The sequence below is a fragment of the Triturus cristatus genome, chromosome 12 (assembly GCF_964204655.1).
Source record: "Triturus cristatus chromosome 12, aTriCri1.1, whole genome shotgun sequence".
NCBI classification, from domain to species: domain Eukaryota; kingdom Metazoa; phylum Chordata; class Amphibia; order Caudata; family Salamandridae; genus Triturus; species Triturus cristatus.
In genome coordinates, this window is record NC_140595.1 from 805,944,874 (window position 1) to 805,965,236 (window position 20,363).

A 20,363-nucleotide genomic window follows, 5' to 3' on the forward strand; every position below is an offset into this window, starting at 1 on the left:
TGTAACGTAGTCCAAACAGATTTTCAATTTGTATTGTTGATTAGCTAATTTCACTAATTCATTGAAAGACACTGTTTTGCAATCTGGTATTGGCAAAAGTATTAATCGTTCTGTGTTTATTTTAGTAGTAGATGAAAATGAACAGCTGTCACATGTATGATTCCATCTGTAAAGTAGTCCAAACAAATTTTCAATTTGTATTCCTTCATCGTCCAATACTGCAAGCATAAATATAAGAAATTCCTGAGCATCTTGCTGTACATTCTGTGTAAATTGTGAAGAACCAGAACATATATCCAGAAGATTCCGCACGCCAGAAGCAGTATGGATTTTCGTTTTATCAGTTTTCAACTTTTCAAAAACATAATGTAACAGAATCTTTCTTCTCGATTTTCCATAATTGCAGGCTGTAGATTTTCTAAAAAAACACAAAATTCACGATTACATTAGCATAGCAGTTGATACCTGAACTATTTTGTAACTGATATCCTACAATATTAGCAACTATTTCCACTTCCATTTTCTTTCCAGAATCATCATTCTTTTCAGTTCTTTTTGTCTCTGTAACCTCACTAGAATGTTTCTCATATTTTCATTTTAGACGTATCAAACGTTTTTCATAAATTGGATATTCAACTAAGTTAGAAGCATAGAGTCTTCTTAACCTATTGTACTCTTTTACACAATTTACATCTGCACTAATGTTTTCCTCATCAAAATCAATCAAATACAATCCAGATAATGTCCTTACTTGAGAAAATGCACATATGTCATACCCTCTTTAAACACAGAACTTCCAATATTTACCAAAGCACTGTCAACACTTAAACCTTGAGATTTATGAATGGTCACTGCATGTGCTAAACAAACAGGAAACTGTTTTCTACGAACATACAAATCTTTTACAAGCAAGAAACGAACACTTCAACGTGCAATCTGTTTCACCTCTTCAATCTGATCAAATGTAATCTCTAAACATTCCATCTCTATTTGGATGACTAACAAAGTCAACAACTTTCCCCACTGCTCCATTTACTAAACCTTTCTCAACATCTAAATTATGCCGTAATATTACCCAACGGTTACTGATACATATAAGGTATTTTCCAAACCAGCAGTCTTAGATATTGATTTTTCCAAAGAGTCTAATTTTAACTGAAATTTCTCTGACAGAAAAATAGTTACTCTTCCATGTTCTATTCAATCAGTGGCTACCATTTTCATTATCGGTGGTTTCTCCAGTTTCAACAGTTCTTCATTGAATGTAGAGCATTCTTTCAGTGTTGGCAAATTATACACTTCTCTTCTGCAATATTTTCTTTTGGAAACAAGTTTGTTAGTAGCCAACTTTCTAAAGCTTCTATGCCATACTTTGTTAAGACACCAATTCTAATATTTTGCAGAATGTTTCCATAATCTTCGTCATTTGCTTGTCGCATGTTCTTAATAAGTTCTTTATATTCAAAATAACTCCAAATGTTGACATTTCCAATACTTCCCAATGATTTTTTAGTGTCTTCATGAAGAAGGGTCTTAAAAACTGGTTGGCCTTTCACAGGTGTGAGTTGTAGTAAATCACCGAATACAATTACATGTTTTCCTCCAAATAAAACATAGTAATTTGTTTTTTAAATCTGCTGCATTCTCAAATGTACAATCGCAAGCATTAAGTTTGGAACCATGCTTACCTCATCAATTATCAGATGTTTCATTTTCTTCAGTACTCTTGAAACTTCGAAACAAGCTTCTCCAGATAGCTTGTGATATTCCAACTTATTTTCATGTTCTACTGGTAACATAAGTAAACGATGTAATGTAATCCCTTTGATATTGTGTGCTGCTAATCCAGTTGGAGCAGTTACAACACACGATAAATGTGAATCCGTTGTTTTCTGTAGATAACTTGACAAACATTTAATCAAGAACGTTTTCCTGTTCCAGCTTGCCCACTCATGTACATAAGAATAGGTTTAAATGATATACATTAGCAAACACTCTTTTTATGCAGTAGTCTGTGTTCTATTTGTTGTGTAACTTGGTGATATATTTCTCTCTGTTCAGTATTCAATTTTTCTTCTAGGTTTTTCAAATCAATATTGTCCTGTTGTGCTTGTTGCATCACCATTTCTACTTCACTCATTTCTATTGCTGCTTCATTTTCAAGTATGGCTTCTCCTAGTGGATCTTGACTTTGTGCAGCAGAACTCTGACTATCTTGAGAATTATCTCTAGCTATTTCAGCTGCAATAGTACTTTCTTGATTAATCTCTTCATTCAACATTTGGAGATAATTTGGAAAAACTGTACATTCAATGCTATCTTTACATGCATAGAAAGAATCTTCATAGCAGTCAAAAACTGCAAGTAAATCCATTTCACTCCACCAAGGTTTGAAGAGTTGCAGAAGAGCTAAATAGAAAAACTCCCTTTTATCTGGAGTATCGCAACTTAGTTTCCTGTGATTAATCAGATTTACTTTGGCATGTTTTACCAAACATCCTTCAGATCCAATTACAGCATATTTCCCTTCATTTATATTTTCCGTAACTTTTTTTTAAAGCTGTAATGTTGCAGTACTTCATATAGACATATCTTTTCCAGGTGTGGAATTCTATTTGGATAGTACGTATCCAACATATTTGTTTTAAGAATATCTGGACTTTCTGGATCATTCAATGCTAAGTATTCAATTTCCTGCACAGATTTCAAAACTCAATTTCGTATCGCAGCAAGACCTAGACTTATCCAGATGATTCCTCTTGAATTTGAATATAAACTTGCAGATGTCAATCGATCCGAACATTCGTAGGATCCAATTTCTTGATGTGAAAGCATCTTCAAGCTGAAGGTGTACAATTTTTTGCTAAGTGTCTTCTCTTGTGAAATGTCTTCCCACATTTCTTTCAATTCTGTCTTCTCAAATTTTGTAATATATGATGTAACATAGCGAGCAAAAGCAATTGAGTTATCTGCAACATACTGTATGTCCATATTTGCATTCCACATCTTCAAAATCACTGGACTGCAATCATTAATGTACATTGATTCTTCTGTTCTTTTTATATTATAAGTATTTTTTGGTGATTTTCCAGTAATAGTATGCCTCACTGCTAACATAAAACTGTCCACTCTTCCTTTGGAAATTACTGGACGTGGAAAACCAAATCGACATTTTGTGTAAAATGTTTCCTTTGACTTGTATTTCCGTCGACAATATTTTCCACATCGATGATTTTGAAACCGTAAAACTTGCTGTCTCAAGTTGTTTCTTGCTTTTCTTTTGATATGGTACAGGCAACATATTGTTCAATAAAAGACAAAACAGTTTCATCACTGTCAGTTCCAAATTTTGGTGCATTCTTGATCCATAACAGCAAATGAATATGAGGTGCACCTCTAGCTTGATATTCCTTTCTTCAAAAGAAATCAATAACTTCGCCAATAGGTGGATTCTTTTTATTACAGATGAAAGACATCATAGCTTCAAACCTATGATTAAAATATCTGCACACATTTACAGGATCCAGGGAACACAGTTCTTCAATTCAATATTCTCTATATTGGAATTTGCTTGTCGTGGAAAATCTAATTAATCATCCCATGCGTACTCAGTACAACTAAGTGTAAAAAACCAAGTAGGGATTCCTAAATTCCTTAACATACATTTCAGTTCCCCATGACATCGATACGAATATTCATTAGTGCCTCATTGACATGCCATCAAATTAATTATCTATGTTTCTAATTGTTCATCTCTTTCTTCAACTTTGTCCATGAATTGCTTTGCAGAAACATCCGAACAATGAATCCCTGTTTTTAATATGTGATTCACTGCATTTGAAAGTGCAGAAAGGTCACTTTCAAATAAAAGATGAAACAAATATGGAATACATTGTCTAATTCTTGCATCTTATGAGTACAGTTGTAAAGTACGATATTCTGAAGCTGGAATCTGAACAGGTCGTTCATCATATCGTCCACTTTTTCCAGTAGGGAACAGCTGTGTAAAAAAAATGAGCTTCCGAACTTTTTTCCCATACACTCATGGGAGTTCCTTTTGTTTTTTTCATCTGGAACAATTCAATACTGTCTCCTATCACTTCTTTTGAGTGTAGAGGGTGTATGGTGTAATGTTCATAATTTTTTTCTTATCTTGACTTCTCTACTTTTTCTATTTGTCTACTTGCAATGTCTGTTTTCATCTTCTGAACATATTTCTTGTTCTTCTACATATACAGTTTTATAGTAAATATTGTTTTGCACCAGATATAATGTAGTCTTTTGGACTTTGGTGACATCTACTAACTCTTGCCATATTTTCCTACTCTTTGTAGGTACACCATTAACAAGAATGACTAAAGGTTCACTTTCCTCTCTTTCTACACCAACAGTTTCAACATTTTTCTTAAAATATAAAGGTAAATACACAACTCTTCCTTTTAAACCTCTTTGTAGATCTGTTGGAGGCAGCTTACCTGTTTTAATCTCCATACGAACAATAGCCTGAAATGGGTGCACAGATTGAATAAGGATGGACTCATATGTATTTAAATATAATTTAAGTTCTGGAGGTATGGCTACTAATTATAGGTCATTATGAACAGCTCTAGCTGGCATTTTGTTGTCTTCCAATCTATTGTAACAATATTTACAAATACATTGTTGACTACCCAACTCAAAACGACCTTCTACAAACAAATAAACAACAAATACCCTCCATTTATCATTGTTTTCCTTTTCACTTTTTAAAAACACATCTACATTCCTAGTTTGAATATTATAGTGAGTACGTTGGCAACAAATACAAACATAGTTGGGAATTTCACCAGAAACTACTTTAAACTTTGTTATTTCTTTTTCAAACTTCACATCAGTATTATCTTCCATCTCTTCTTCAACACCTACACTTATCAAACTCTCACTTTCTCTACACTCCTCTTGACCAGCAAAGAAACGTAACTCTATATCATCACAAACTTTTTCTACATCCAACACTGAACCATGCAAAAGAGCCATATTAATTTCATTTAAACATAATGCAGGACTTTTCACTTAGTATAATCTTCTAACTAACTTCCGCATTTCGGAATGATGTACTGCTAACATTCTTAAATGATGAAATTGACTTTGACACACTTTCCTAGAAAGACAAGCCAGAGAATGACCTTGCAGTCCTGTATTTTTTCTCACTTTGCTAGAAACCAGTCCTTGTAATATCTTAATCTTCTGTTTCAGATATTTTTTCCCATATTCTCTTAAGAAATTAAGTAACATATCAATAGATTCCTGTCGTATACTACAAATACTACTACATTCCCATGTAAACACTGGAGCCTGTGTACGTCTCCCTTGAACTTCCTCAGCTATTACTTCTACCACATTTCTAGGAACAATCTTTTCTTTTTCAATTGGACAGCCATTTTTAAGTTCGTAAGAATGACCACAGGTATCACTTGCATGAACTAATGTATTTTGTTGAAAATAGCTTTCTTCATTAAAAAAAGGTTCCGTACTAGAAGTATGATTCCATTTCCCTGAAAATATTTTACAAAAGTTAGTTCTATTTACAATTCTTTTTCTTTTACATTTGTCCTTCATAGACTGCATTATTGTGTTTAAAAAACTAAGATGAACAATTTTCTTTTCAATTCAAATACTTTTTCAATGACACTTAGAATCTCCTTTTTTTGTTTTTTAAAATCTCTGTATGTTTTACATTTTTGTAACAAATTTTGTAGTACTCTATTTTTATACAATCTTTTTCGAAGCTCTAAAAATTGTTTTTTCCTCCATTCAACATATTTATTTTTCTGATAATCCAATTTTGCACTTTGTTGTAAATTTTTGTTTTCCTATTGTTTCACTGTACTTCTTTTGTCTCTCTCTTCTTTATTTGCAGAATTTGTTAGACTCTTTAAAACTTATTTTACAAATTGTTTAGCTCTCTTACCAGAAGAGTTGTTCTTTAAAGGTCCATGTTGTAGTTGATCTAATGTCTCTTTTTCTCTTTTCTTTAGATATGCTTGTTTTTTTCCTTCTCTTTTCATTTGCTCTTTTTTGTCATTGTAATTCTGTCTTAATATTTATGCAAAATTTCTGTAGAAAAAGATTCTTTTTAAACTATTTAATATAATTAAAATTATTTTATACAAACATTCACACATATAAATATAAAAATACATTCAATGTTAAAACTACTAACATATCCACACATAATTTTTACATTATAGTAACACTTACAGCTCAGATATGTTGTACAATTGGATAAGTACATGGTGCTGGATGGGTGATTGGAGGGGTGTGTGGGGAGTGAGACGGGAATTGCTGGAGTGCATGGGTACTACCTGGTTAATTGGAAGAATGAATCAGTACTGTGTAGGTGGTTCGAGCGCTGCATGGATAGTACACAGAGTAATGTAGCAGTGCACATGTTACTGCCTGGGCCATTGCAAGAGTACATGGGTACTGACTGGATGATTAGAGTGCTGCAAGGACAGTGCATGGTGATGTTATAACTGCTTGGGTTTCGGCGGAGTGATTGGATAAGTACATAGTGCTGGCTGGGTGACTGGAGAAGTGCATGGGAAATGACAGGGGGATTGCTGCACTGCATGGGTACTACCTGGGTAATTGGAGGAGTAAATCAGTAGTGTGTAGGTGGTTAGAGGTCTGCAGATGTAGTGCATGGAAGAGTGTAGCAGTGCATGTATTAGTGCCTGAGTCATTGCATGAGTACATGGGTAGTGACTGGATGATTAGAGTACTGCAAGGAGAGTGCATGGTGAATTTATAAGTGCTTGGGTTTTGGCACAGTAATTAGATAATGACATGGAACTGGCTGGGTGATTGGAGGAGTGCATGGATTCTAACAGGGCGATGACTGCACTACAAGGCTAGTGCTTAGGGAATTCTAGTAGTGCATGAGTTTGTGTGCTACTTTACCATTTTACAACTACTTTTAATGTTACACCTAGCCAAATAGAAAGCAGGAACCATTCACATTTCTCTGCTATAAATCTCACCATATTCGTAAAGCATGCATGGATACCTGTGTACCACAACACTTTTATAAGTGCTTAGGTAGGGGCTGTGTGATCGAAGCACTTCACCAGTACTGGTTCAGTGATCAAAGGAGTGCAGTAGTACTGCCTGGGTGATTACATGAGAACAAGGGTAGTGCTTGCATGATTGGAACAATATTAGGGTAGGTAGTGCCTGGATGATTACATAATTGCATAGGTAGGGCCTACATCATTTTTAAAATGCATCAGCACTGCCTAAGTGATAAGAAGAGTGCATAGATCCTGACAGTGTTATTGGAGCAGTGGAAGGATAGTGACTGATTAATTGAAGCAGTGTATAGCTAATCCATTCATGAATTTACGATTGCAGAAGTATGACTGGGGGAGTACACAAGTACATAGGTAATGCCTAGTGATTCCGTGAGTGCTAGGGTAATGTCTGGGACATTTTTGGAGTACATACAAACTGCTTGAGTGATAATATCTCTACAATCACATCTCAAACCTCACTTTTGTGCTGCCGCTTTACCATTCTACAACTACTTATAATGTTACACCTAGCCAAATAGAAAGCAGGAACCATTCACATGTCTCTGCTATTAGTCTCATCATATTCCTGAAAACATGCATGGATATCTCTGTACCACAACACAATGTACACTTTATAAATTCACAGAGCAAACTTCAAATTTAAACCAAACTCCAAAAATTATATGGCATATTTCAACTGTACCTCTCTAAAGACGTATAAAAACTAGTCTAATCACTAATAACTTAACTCAACATATACACTTCCAACTTGAAAGCAACACCTAAAATTATGAAAGAAACTACCATAATCAATAATCCATATTCCAAAATGCACATAATACTATACAGAATATATATATTAAATAACATTTAATGACATTACAAATAGGGGTGGGCGGAATTTGCGAAATCCACTTTCGCAAATTATCGCAAAAATGTTTAAAATTATCGCAAACAAGCGGAAATATCGCGAAGATGCGGAATTTTTTTTCCCGCATGTTCGCGATATTTTCTGCGTGGTTGCGGGTCGCCAACTTACCCATGTGGTTGCTCGCGGGCGCGGCCATCTTGTTTTGAGTTGTCTCGCGGTGCATGATCGCGAGAAGAAAGACGTGATCGCGCAACGCATGACGTCACTGCGGCCCGAACTGTCGCGAGACAGCGCAAATGGCTAAAAACAATCCAATATCTCATGGAGAACGCGACCGGATCAAGAAAACTTGTTGTGAACGCAGGGATTCAGGTAAGGCGATCGCGCGCGCGCGAGAATGTATTATTTTAGAGCGCGAGCAAGAAACAAATTATCGCCAAGCTGCGTAAAGCGGAAATTTTGACATTTTCGCGCTCTCCGCGGAACGCGAAAATGTTAAATTATCGCAATTTCCGCGAACGGAACAACATTTTTGCCCAGGCCTAATTACAACAAACTGTAATAAACATTTCTACATTTTAAAAAATATGTGAAATTTCAAAGTTCATGATTTATATTTTACCTTTAAAAACAAAGCCAACACATAATACACCTCACAAATTTGTAACTCACCTTTAAAATTAATTTGGAGATTATGAAGTATCAGAAACTCTGAAAAGATTTTCTTATGCACAAAATCAATATACACCACTGCTCGCAGTAAAGCAAAACCAATAATGGCAAACTTTCCCTCGCTTTCTCCACACATATACATCTAAATGACAAATCACGTTGCTTCCCAGATTATTTAAAATTCTAAAACACATTTCTACCACATATCAACCCTTGCCAACTGACTTCTAAATGAACTCAGACTGCTTCTGGATTTTTTGGGAGCCGCGCCTCTACCGTGCACCGTAAGCGATGGCACCGAGAATCCATACGGGAGCTTAAAAATATATTTGAAATAATGTTACCACTTTTTTTTAATAACACACCCCTTCTAAAGATAGCACCGACTTGGAAAATCTCACTGTAATATCATATTACTTTAATATTAATAACAAATTCACATTTTAATTCCACAGTTAACTTTCAACCCTACTCCCATTCTGCTAACTGCCTGTTTCCATAGTAACAGTTCATGGAACACTCAACTGAACTCACAGTTGTTGTAACTACAATTTATTTTTGGTAACTATCATCATTCCTTTTATTTAAAATGTTGTGGGTAGTAGTAGTCAGTAGTAGGCCCGAGCTAGTCATGGCCTCATAGGTGTGTGCATGATGAAGCAACTGTTCCTTTGGTGTTTTTTTTTAATGTATTTCATTTTCAAGCATCATTTAGGGCCTGGATGGCATTGGACTGAGTTGGGGAAGTGTGTTTTTTTGGGGTGGGCTTTCTGCTGTTGTTGGGCCTGGCCATGTGGCTGGTGGCCATTTTGAAGCCTAGGCCTGCAAGCTTACCTGGCCTTGTCTGCCAACAGGCCTGCTTTCATCCAGTAGGATCAGAGCAGGTAGCCACAGCTTTATTAATCAAGTGTTTTCTGTGTGGTCTGTTGAATTCAGACATCATTTAGGGCATGGATGGCATTGGATTGAGTTGGGGAAGTGTGTTTTTTTGGGGTGGGCTTTCTGATGTTGTTGGGCCTGGCCATGTGGCTGGTGGCCATTTTGAAGCCTAGGCCTGTAAGCTTTCCTGGCCTTGCCTGCCAACAGGCCTGCTTTCATCCAGTAGGATCAGAGCAGGTAGCCACAGCTTTATTAATCAAGTGTGTTCTGTTTGGTCTGTTGAATTTAGACATAATTTAGGGCGTGGATGGCAGTGGATTGAGTTGGGGAAGTGTGTTGTTTTGGGGTGGGCTTTCTGATGTTGTTGGGCGTGGCCATGTGGCTGGTGGCCATTTTGAAGCCTTGGCCTACAAGCTTGCCTGGCATTGTCTGCCAACAGGCCTGCTTTCATCCAGTAAGATCAGAGCAGGTAGCCACAGCTTTATTAATCAAGTGTTTTCTGTGTGGTCTGTTGAATTTAGACATCATTTAGGGCATTGATGGTGTAATGTTCTAAGTAACTCCACAGGAACACGCGTTTAGGTTTCAGTAGAGGTTAATTAATTACACCCCATCCATCAGCTCCATAAGGGTAACTGACCAACAGGTACAAGCTGAGTTCTAGGTTTTATGTTCTATAGAACCCAGAACTCTTGGGACAGGAGAAGGACATCACACATCTCCCTTCCAATAACCAGATAAATACTAAGGTGCCAATTACGATCCGGTAAAAAATGTCCCCGTACGACTCGTATCCGGTCTTTTTACCGTACGAATCGTACAAGTGCCGTACGAACTGGCAATCACGATTCGCATGGTAAAAAGTCCATACGAACCGCATTGGGAATCATTCCCCACACGTCCTCGGGTCGGAAAATGTGTCCGACACGTCCTCGGACGATTTACCTTACAAACGTGAAAAGTGAAGTCCGACCGAGGAATCACGATCCATCCCGTGCGTCCGAGGTTACAACCGTATGGAAAAAACACCGACCGCACCGAACTCCTATAGCAACCATGGAGACATGTGCCCGCATACGCGCCCAACACTCCCCCCATCCCCGTACGTCCGACACGTACCCCCCGTGTATGTGTACCCCCACCCGTCTAGGTACACCCCAGTACGTTCGAGTCCTACCCCCACCCCTGTACGTGTCATACCCCCGTGTACCTACACCCCAGTACGTTCCAGTCGTACCCCCACCCCAGTACGTGTCGTACCACCGTCTATGTACACCCCAGTACGTTCGAGTCCTACCCCCACCCCTGTACGTGTCATACCCCCGTGTACCTACACCCCAGTACGTTCCAGTCGTACCCCCACCCCAGTACGTGTCGTACCACCGTCTATGTACACCCCAGTACGTTCGAGTCCTACCCCCACCCCTGTACGTGTCATACCCCCGTGCACCTACACCCCAGTACGTTCCAGTCGTACCCCCACCCCAGTACGTGTCGTACCACCGTCTATGTACACCCCAGTACGTTCGAGTCCTACCCCCACCCCTGTACGTGTCATACCCCCGTGCACCTACACCGCAGTACGTTCCAGTCGTACCCCCACCCCAGTACGTGTCGTACCACCGTCTATGTACACCCCAGTACGTTCGAGTCCTACCCCCACCCCTGTACGTGTCATACCCCCGTGTACCTACACCCCAGTACGTTCCAGTCGTACCCCCACCCCAGTACGTGTCGTACCACCGTCTATGTACACCCCAGTACGTTCCGGTCCTACCCACAACACAACCTCCTAAGTACGGAGCGCACCCCAGGCCCCAACATCACAACCGCATGTACGAGTCGTACCAACCCACACACAAGGACAGCACCGTACAACCAAATGGCCCATGTACACACCGTACACACGCTCAAAACGCACGTACACAACCAGGACAAAACAAAACAACACAAGAATACACTATTCGAATGGCACAAAGCCACTAAACATGGCCAACAAACACTACAAATACACCTTCACTGACCTGCAACTGCCAAAGACAAACAGAGGGCCAAAACACCACCACTACTTATAACACACCCACCCAAACTTCAAACACTGCCACACCCACCCATGGACCAATAAAAAGGGCCCACACACACAAACCATGAGCCTTTGCAACAGACTCACTGCTGCCAGACACCACAGAACCATACTACAAGCTACACCACACCTTACACTTGCACACCTTCACACAACCACCCTCACAAACACCCCCTCATCACATTCACACACACACACACACAACCATCCACACACCCCCCCCAACATCCACACACCCCCCCCACCATCCCCACTCACACCCCTCACCATGCCCACTACCAAGAATCCAAAGTTCAGTAACCGAGAGTTGGAGGTCCTTGTTGATCAAATCCTCAGAGTCGAGCCACAGATCTTTGGAACATTGGTCAGAAACACCAGCCTGGCAGCAAAAACAGCCATGTGGCAGACCATCATCGATGCTGTGAATGCTGTTGCGGACACCAGAAGGACCAGGCAGGAATGCCAGAACAGGTGGTACGATCTGCGGAGGAGGGTCAGAGCCAAGAGGCAGGAGGAACACGACCAGGCCAACGCCACCGGAGGAGGGCCCTCCCGCAGACCCGTACAGTACCATCCCTGGGAGGAGAGGGTGATGGCCATACTGCCGGTGGAGGCAGTCGAAGGATTAGAAGGACTCCGAGACCCGGGTGAGTACACAAACAACGCACCTCACATGGGGGGAACGGCATCCACAACCAAAATCACTAACAGGCACGCAACCACCACAAGCCATCGCATTACTCAACCACACTCCATGAGCACGCACATGCCACTGCTGCCACCATGCCCCATGCACCCAGCTGGACAATGTCAAGTCACAGGCCACAGAATACATCAACACATGACACGGTAACCCGGATGGCGGGAGGCTGGGCCCCAAAAATCACATAGTGCGACTCAGAAGCAGACAACAATGCACTCTGCCCATATGGCCTAGGTCACAGCCAGACAAACAGTGTGTCCCAACACAGGAATGACTTGCCAGCAAATGGCGGACGCCTTGCATCAACACATGGGGGTGAAGGCACTGTTTTGCACATGACAGCAGCTAATGAACAGCCAACATTGTGAAAGAGTGGCAGCACACACCACCACAGCAGCAGCGCAGAGACACACATCACACCCAATGGGTGCCTGGAGATCAGAAACAAACTCACATCAACAAGCCAAGGGCCACTCAAAGATCTGCTAACAGTGTGTGCCCAGGAAGCTGGGCTGAGGTGACAGAGGGTGACACACAGAGGGAGGGAGAGGGGGACAGAGAGGGAGGGAGAGGGGGACAGAGAGGGAGGGAGAGGGGGACAGAGAGGGAGGGAGACACAGGGAGAGCAAATCAGCCGTGTGGTGTGTGGGAATGTCTGCTCGTCAGCAGGTAGACTGCGTGCATGTAGCCAAGGGCTACCTGGATCATATAAGTGTGTGGATCCACTCCATGTGCACATGTACAGTGCTACACGGAAGGCGCCAATGCATGGCTCGCAACACCTGCCCACTCCACTGCTGACTGCAGTCACACTTGACGCAGCAAGTAAGACTGTGCCACACATAGTTAAAGGGGCCAAAGTGGTGCCCAAGGGACACACCCATGCACAAGTGCACTGTGAGTGGAATGCAAGACAGATCCTAATTCCAAGAGGAAATGTGCCAACTTTGAAAATGATGAAACATGGATGTTGCATGGACCAAAATTAACATTGTCTCTCTCACACACAGGTCAACGTCGTGGTGCACCCCCCAACACTGGGGGGGAAGACTCACAGGACCCGGATCTGCAGGAGCCCGATCCCACCGGCAGCGACCACTCTCACCACTCTGTGGACGACCCCGACCGACCTGGCCCCTCTGGTGTCCAACTGCCTGCAGCACCTGCGTCAGGTACAACTGTGCCAACCACCACCCCCACTCCTGCCACATCCCAGGAGACACCCAGGATCCCTGCCCCAACACCACAATGCAGCCAGGCTGGCCAGGAGGGACACGGTGTCCCGGGCACCCAGGAGGAGGCAGGCGACAACGCCAATGCCACCCCTCAGGGGTCCCGGAGACCCGATGTGCCCACAAGGGCAGGCCAGGCGCAAGTGGGCAGGGGTGGTGGGAGGGGAGGACGGCGGAGGCGCGAGCCTGACCAGTTGGCTGGGGATCCGGTATTTTCCCATGTCCGTAACATCCTGGACTCATACCGGCAGGACACCACGGGCATGGCCCAGGTTGTGTCCGTCCTCGAGGGGATCAAGGCCCAGCAGGCCCAGCAACATTCGGAGCTACATGCCTGTCTACTGGTACACCAACGGAGGATGGAGGACAGACAGGCTGAGCAAGTGACGGCATTCCAGGGGATTCACGCTACACTCCGTCGGATGGCCGACAACATGGCCGACCCTCCCTGTGCCAGAAGGCGGAGAACATCACCACCCACAGGGAGGGATCAGGAGGAGGAGGAGGAGGAAACATCCGACGGAGCATCCCAGATGTCGTCACGGCCTGCTGCTGAGGTTCCCCGCAGGAGGCCGGGTCGTCCACGGAAAGGACCGTGAGGGTCGGCGCTACATCACCATCTCCCAGGACACCTGGCCTGGCACCTGGCCCACTGGAGCAACAGCATCACAGCATCAAGAGACATTCTCTGCCACATGGCCCTGCTGGTCACTGGCTGACCAATGTTGACAAAGACTGTGGCATGGACTCTGAGGATATCCAATGGCAAGGACACCAACTCCCCTACTGAACTTTGGATTCCAAATTCCCGGAAAGACACTCACTTTGTTGCCCCCCCCCCCCCAATAATAAATCACACTATGAAGAGTAGATGCCTGCTGGTAGCATTATTACCTAACATGTGTCTTGTAAAGTCAAAACATGCCTGAGTCATCTTTTGTCTTCAACCACCCACACCCTGGGGCCTGAGTCTGGCACAGGACACATGGGTCACAGTGTATTAGGCAAGACAGACATGGAGCACCATACACACCCGTGATGGGCCCAACCAGCTGAGGGGGTTACCGAACAACCGTGCTGACACACACATTGAGTACAGCAACAGTCATGCGCAGAGGTCAGGGATCCAGTCCAGTGTCCTGGGGGGCACCCAGGTATGTGTAGACAGGTGGCAGAAACATGTCCTGCAAGCTTGAGTCCGGTGGATGCAGAGAATGGGGGCCTGGCCAACGTTGGATGCATGGGGATGGCACATGTCACAATACCCACACAGTCATGGACATCATGCCCAATACACAGTCTCAGCCCACACACACAGCTTGCATCTTGCCACTCGACACATTGACACATAGCCACAATCAGGGAATACCATGCCAGACAAGCAGGATGCACCGTGGCAACACACCAGCATTGACTGAGAAGAGGCACCTTGGAGGCATAGGGACACCTTTATTAGTCAAGTATTCGGGATTGCAGAGGCAACTCGAAGTACACATGAACACATCATGTGGAGTAACATGTGGGTCCAACACTGGCACCCCCCTTCAGCAGCACACATGCGTGTTCGCCATGGAACTGGCACACAAGCGTCGGCTAACAGCTAAATACCCACAGCTGCACACGGAGAGCCTGCCATACACCATAGATCCGCGGATGTCGAAGTCCCACACCATGTCAAGCCAATGCTAACCGAATGTGTCCGAGGGCAGTGTCACACACATTGATGCCATCATCACAATCCCCTATCCCATCACTGATGACTGTCAACCAGGCAGACCATCTATTCAGGTGTACACAGCTGCATGTCGTGTCCCATGGGGATGCGACATGGCTGCAGAGGAACCAAACACCGACAGGGGCAGTGTGCACACATCGTGAACAACTGCCACACCCAATACACCCCAGATGCATCCCTTACCCCATGGAGACTTCCAAACGTGTCCGTGCCTGTAACGCTGAGTCAGCCCACGATGTCATGTCCATGAGGAATAGCAGTGCCACAACAATGCAACCAGCAGACGGCATGCGCAGGTACCTGGGGAAGAGACACACAAGAAGTCAGCCACAAAAAGCACAGCCACTTGCATGTGCATTTACTCGACACATGTATGGATGACAACATGCTAGGTCACAATTATGACTGGGGAAGTACAACCATCACTGGCACCATCACTCCAGTGACACACCCACACACACCTCTGACTCACGTGCCATACATGCAGGTGGAGACACACATCACAACGCATGCCACACGGGGACCAATGCGTGCACACTCAGACACTGGTACTCACCACTATGCAAAGAAGTCGCGTATGAGCCGAGTCTGGATGTCCTCTTGCGGCTCCACATCCTCCACATCACTAGCCCCATTGCCAAGCCCTTCGTCCTCCACGGGTGGATGGTCCTCGTCATGTTGATTCAGGATGAGTGGCACTGCTCTTTCAACTGCCATGTTGTGCAGCATGCAGCAGACCATGAAGATTTTGCAGACCTTCGCCGGGGCATATGGGAGTGCGCCGCCGGTCTTGTGGAGGCACCTGAATCGGCTCTTCAGCATGCCAAACGTCCTCTCTATCACTCGCCTTGTCCGGCCATGGGCGGTGTTGTAGCGGAGCTGGGCCGGCGTGATGGGGTTGCGGAGAGGTGTGAGCAGCCAAGGCATGTTGGGATAGCCAGCGTCCCCTACATGGAAAGCACATGGTCATCGTTAGAAGTGGTGAAGCGGTCGTGCTGGTAGGCTATACTGAATACAGGACAGACAGACTGTACCCACCAACAACACATGCCCGTTCGTTGCGCAGCTGCATCATCATATCAGGCATCCCGCTACGCCTCATGATGTAGGCATCGTGTGCTGATCCTGGAAAACGAGCACAGACATGTGAAATCACCATGTTGGACAGACACACCACAAGGGCATTGATGGAGTGGTAGTGCTTCCGATTGCGGTACGCCACCTCCCGTGCGTGTGGTGGTACCAAAGCTACATGTGTCCCATCTATGGACCCAATGACATGGGGCATCCCTCCCAGGGCATAGAATCCACGCTTGACCTCAATCATCTGTTCAGGGGTTGGGAACTTGATGAAGTCATCCAGGTGAATCAACATGGCCTCTAAGAAATCATGCAGCACACCACTGAACGTGCTCTGGGACATGCCACCAACATGAGCTATGGTATTTTGAAAGGTACCCGTGGCAAGAAAATGTAGGGCAGCCATTACCTTCAGCTGGGGTGTCAGTGCCGTGGGATACCTGTGCTGCGGTTGCAGGTGTGGTGCCAGTCTCGCCGTCAACTCCAGAATCAACGGTTGGGTGAAGCGGTAGAGCCGGATGCTGTCATTCTCTTGCATGGCAGCCAAGTCTGGAATTCTTCAGGCAAGAGGCGGCGCTCTGCAGTAATTTGGAAGTGACAAGGAAGAGTGAGTGCACTACGACAACAACTCATGTGTACTGAGCACATGTTAATCTGTCAATACACACATGCTACATAGGGAGTCAGGTATGTGCTACATGGCCAGGACACGTATGGATGCAAGGTGACACTCCTTCAAAGACCCAGCTACACACGGAGATTGAGAACCTCCCCATGCCACGCCATGGGAATAGCTGTGTCCCAGTGCAAGTGAACAGCCAGACGCAACACAGGAGTGACATACGCCCACACATCAGCAGCAGTAGGATGCCGATTGCAGAGATTGGTAGCGGAACACTGGAGCCACAGGTCACATGACATTACACTAGGCCAGCCCACACACCTTGCCATGAAGGTGCAGATGTCATGACTCACCACACATACCTTGTGAGGATGCTGACATGTCCTTGTCACGCTACTCCGTGTCCCATGCATACATGTGCACCTCACATCCGATACCACATGTGGCATGGTGTGCGGAACAGTGTGCAATGACAATCTACACACAGACACATGTTGGTTGCTGCAACGGCTGCAGCTTTTGAGGGTGCTCCAACATCAACCTGATGGGAAGCCCCCACACATACATGACATAGTCACATTGTGCACCGTGGGTAGTGACAAGTCAGGTGTCATAACCCCTGTACCGGGCATCAGGGGACACTTCCGTGTGTTGGTGTCCGTGCCATGCCAGTGACGCTCACCCCAAGTGCGCAGAACGACATGCACACATGTCAAAGGAGTCAAGGGCATGCCTGGCACACATCGCACCATCACACAGTACATCTGTAGACATCTCATCATACATCTGGTGCCTTCTCAACTCAGGAGTAATGTTCCACATCACAGGCCATCACACCTGTGCCCCACACATGTAGTGATGCACAGATGATGCCTCGATGTCAATTAATGGACAAGTATGTCCATCCATGGACAAGTATGTCCGCCCTATCCCTACCTGTGTGCCGCCTGTCGCCACTGTGATGTGTGAATACCGCTGTACTGCTGCCAAGAGGGCCTGTGTACGTTCCCATATCACTATGGGAGTGCTGCCGTATGTGTACCCATCGTGATGGCGAGCGTACAGGCATGTGTACGGCCCGTACCACTACGAGTACGCATACGCAAGAACACCCATAGTGGTAGGGCCGTACACACGCATGTACGCTCACTATCACTATGGGTGGCCTCGCGTATGCGTACTCGTAGTGGTACGGGCCGTACACACGCCTGTACGCTCCCTATCACTACGAGTACGCATACGCGAGGCCACCCATACTGATAGGGAGCGTACACACGCCTGTACGCTCCCTATCAGTATGGGTGGCCTCGCGTATGCGTACTCGTAGTGGTACTAACCGTACACACGCCTGTACGCTCCCTATCACTACGAGTACGCATACGCGAGGCCACCCATACTGATAGGGAGCGTACAGGCGTGTGTACGGCCCGTACCACTACGAGTACGCATACGCGAGGCCACCCATACTGATAGTGAACATAGTCACGCGTGTACGGGCTGTTGCAATGCATTTGGGGTGCCCTAGGGCCCCGGAACGCACCGTACCTGTGTGTGGAGCTCAATATTACATAGGGGACACATGAGGGACAAGTATTAAGGCCTACATGCATGCTGGTTGTCATGGAGACCAAGTTCAAAAATCGAATTTCTTCTGGAAGGTGAACAGCAGAAGTCAGTTGGAATTAAAATACTTTGTTGCAATGTGTTTGTGGAGCTGACATCATGCAGGAGAATGAAACCGATAGAGTACACACAGACTGCTAGGTTTGAAGGGATTGGTGGAAACATAGGATGCAAATGTGAGTGACCAATCACTCTGTACTCCTGTGCATGAGACAGGGCAGAAAGGCACATATAAGGCAGCCAGGTCCCATGAGGGAGTACTTGCCTGCACATCTTTGAATTCGTCGACCCAGCTGCTGCTACTGATTCCCTGGAACCATGTCAAGGGCTGTGGAGAGGTCACAGCCATTCACCCTGGAGGAGAACATGGCATTGCTGGATGTGATCCTCCCACAGTACCCCATGCTGTATGGGCGACCAGGGTATCAGGTGAGTGCATAGGCCACTGGCACAGACTGTCCCTATGTTGTGACTGTGACTTCTGGCATTGTGTCCTGGTGTGACACACATGCCATGTACTGTTGGGGGGGTCCCAGGGGGGGGGATGCCTGATGTCTCCCAGCAGTGCCCTGAGACAGGAGGGGTGTGTGCCTATCACTAACAGCAGTGCCCTGAGACAGGAGGGGTGGGTACAGAGTGCTCCCAGCAGTGCCCTGAGACAGGAGGGGTGGGTACAGAGTGCTCCCAGCAGTGCCCTGAGACAGGAGGGGTGTGTGCCTATCACTAACAGCAGTGCCCTGAGACAGGAGGGGTGGGTACAGAGTGCTCCCAGCAGTGCCCTGAGACAGGAGGGGTGGGTACAGAGTGCTCCCAGCAGTGCCCTGAGACAGGAGGGGTGGGTACAGAGTGCTCCCAGCAGTGCCCTGAGACAGGAGGGGTGGGTACAGAGTGCTCCCAGCAGTGCCCTGAGACAGGAGGGGTGGGTACAGAGTGCTCCCAGCAGTGCCCTGAGACAGGAGGGGTGTGTGCCTATCACTAACAGCAGTGCCCTGAGACAGGAGGGGTGGGTACAGAGTGCTCCCAGCAGTGCCCTGAGACAGGAGGGGTGTGTGTGGAGTCCTCACAGCAGTGCCCTGAGACAGGAGGGGTGGGTGTGATGCACAGTGTGAGCCTTGATCATTGATTGTGACATTGCCATCATTCCACCTGTGTACCCACTATGGCACGTACTGCTTTTTCCCTCACCAGAGGATCATGTCCCTATGACAAAGGTGCAATGCGTTGGCTGCATGACATGCCTTGTTGTTACCAGCTAATTTGATATCAGATGTCTCTCTGTGACATGTGGCTGGTGTATTGATGTGGTGTCACTTGTTCTTCCTCACAGGTAGGCGCCACTGCCAAGGAGCAGATCTGGCTGACCGCCGTCAGTGCCGTGAGGGGTGTGGATGGTCGGAGGCGGAGCATGTCCCAGGTGAGGAAACGCTGGCAGGATATCCGGTGCTGGACGCGGAGGATTGCACGGGTCCTGCTGGGGGACTCACCTGAGAGCCACAAGAACCGCGGCCGCCGCCGTCTGAGCCACCTCCACAGGCGTGTGCTGCCGGTGGTCTTTCCAGACTTGGATAGGCGCTTACAGGCGAAGCAGCAGCCGGAAGGGGGTAGGTACATGTGTGTTTGTTGTGTGTCACCGGCATTTGTAAGGGCACAGTAGCATGAATTCACTGCCAGGGTTTAAAGGTGCTGTGCAGATCCAGTTTGCCCCAGTATAGCGCTGCGCCCCTGCCACCCTTCCCCTCCTTGCAATGTGTTCCCTGGTCTGTGTGTAGTCACTCCTTCACAAGGTAATGTAGGCTGGCGCTTTGTCCACG

General features: G+C 45.6%; 1 protein-coding gene across 8 annotated transcripts in view; it reads right to left on the reverse strand.

Annotated features, from left to right (window-relative positions):
* The window catches only part of LOC146782919 (beta-1,3-galactosyltransferase 5-like), a 280,931-nt gene that overhangs the window by 62,099 nt on the left and 198,469 nt on the right, over nucleotides 1–20,363 (reverse strand). Inside the window, exon 3 of one of the 8 annotated variants that reach the window (XM_085636886.1) lies at nucleotides 5,951–6,096. The exons of the other annotated variants lie outside the window; for them this stretch is intronic. The gene's annotated coding sequence lies outside the window, so the exon portion shown is untranslated. The remainder of the gene's footprint in view (nucleotides 1–5,950; nucleotides 6,097–20,363) is intronic. 8 annotated transcript variants of the gene reach the window in all.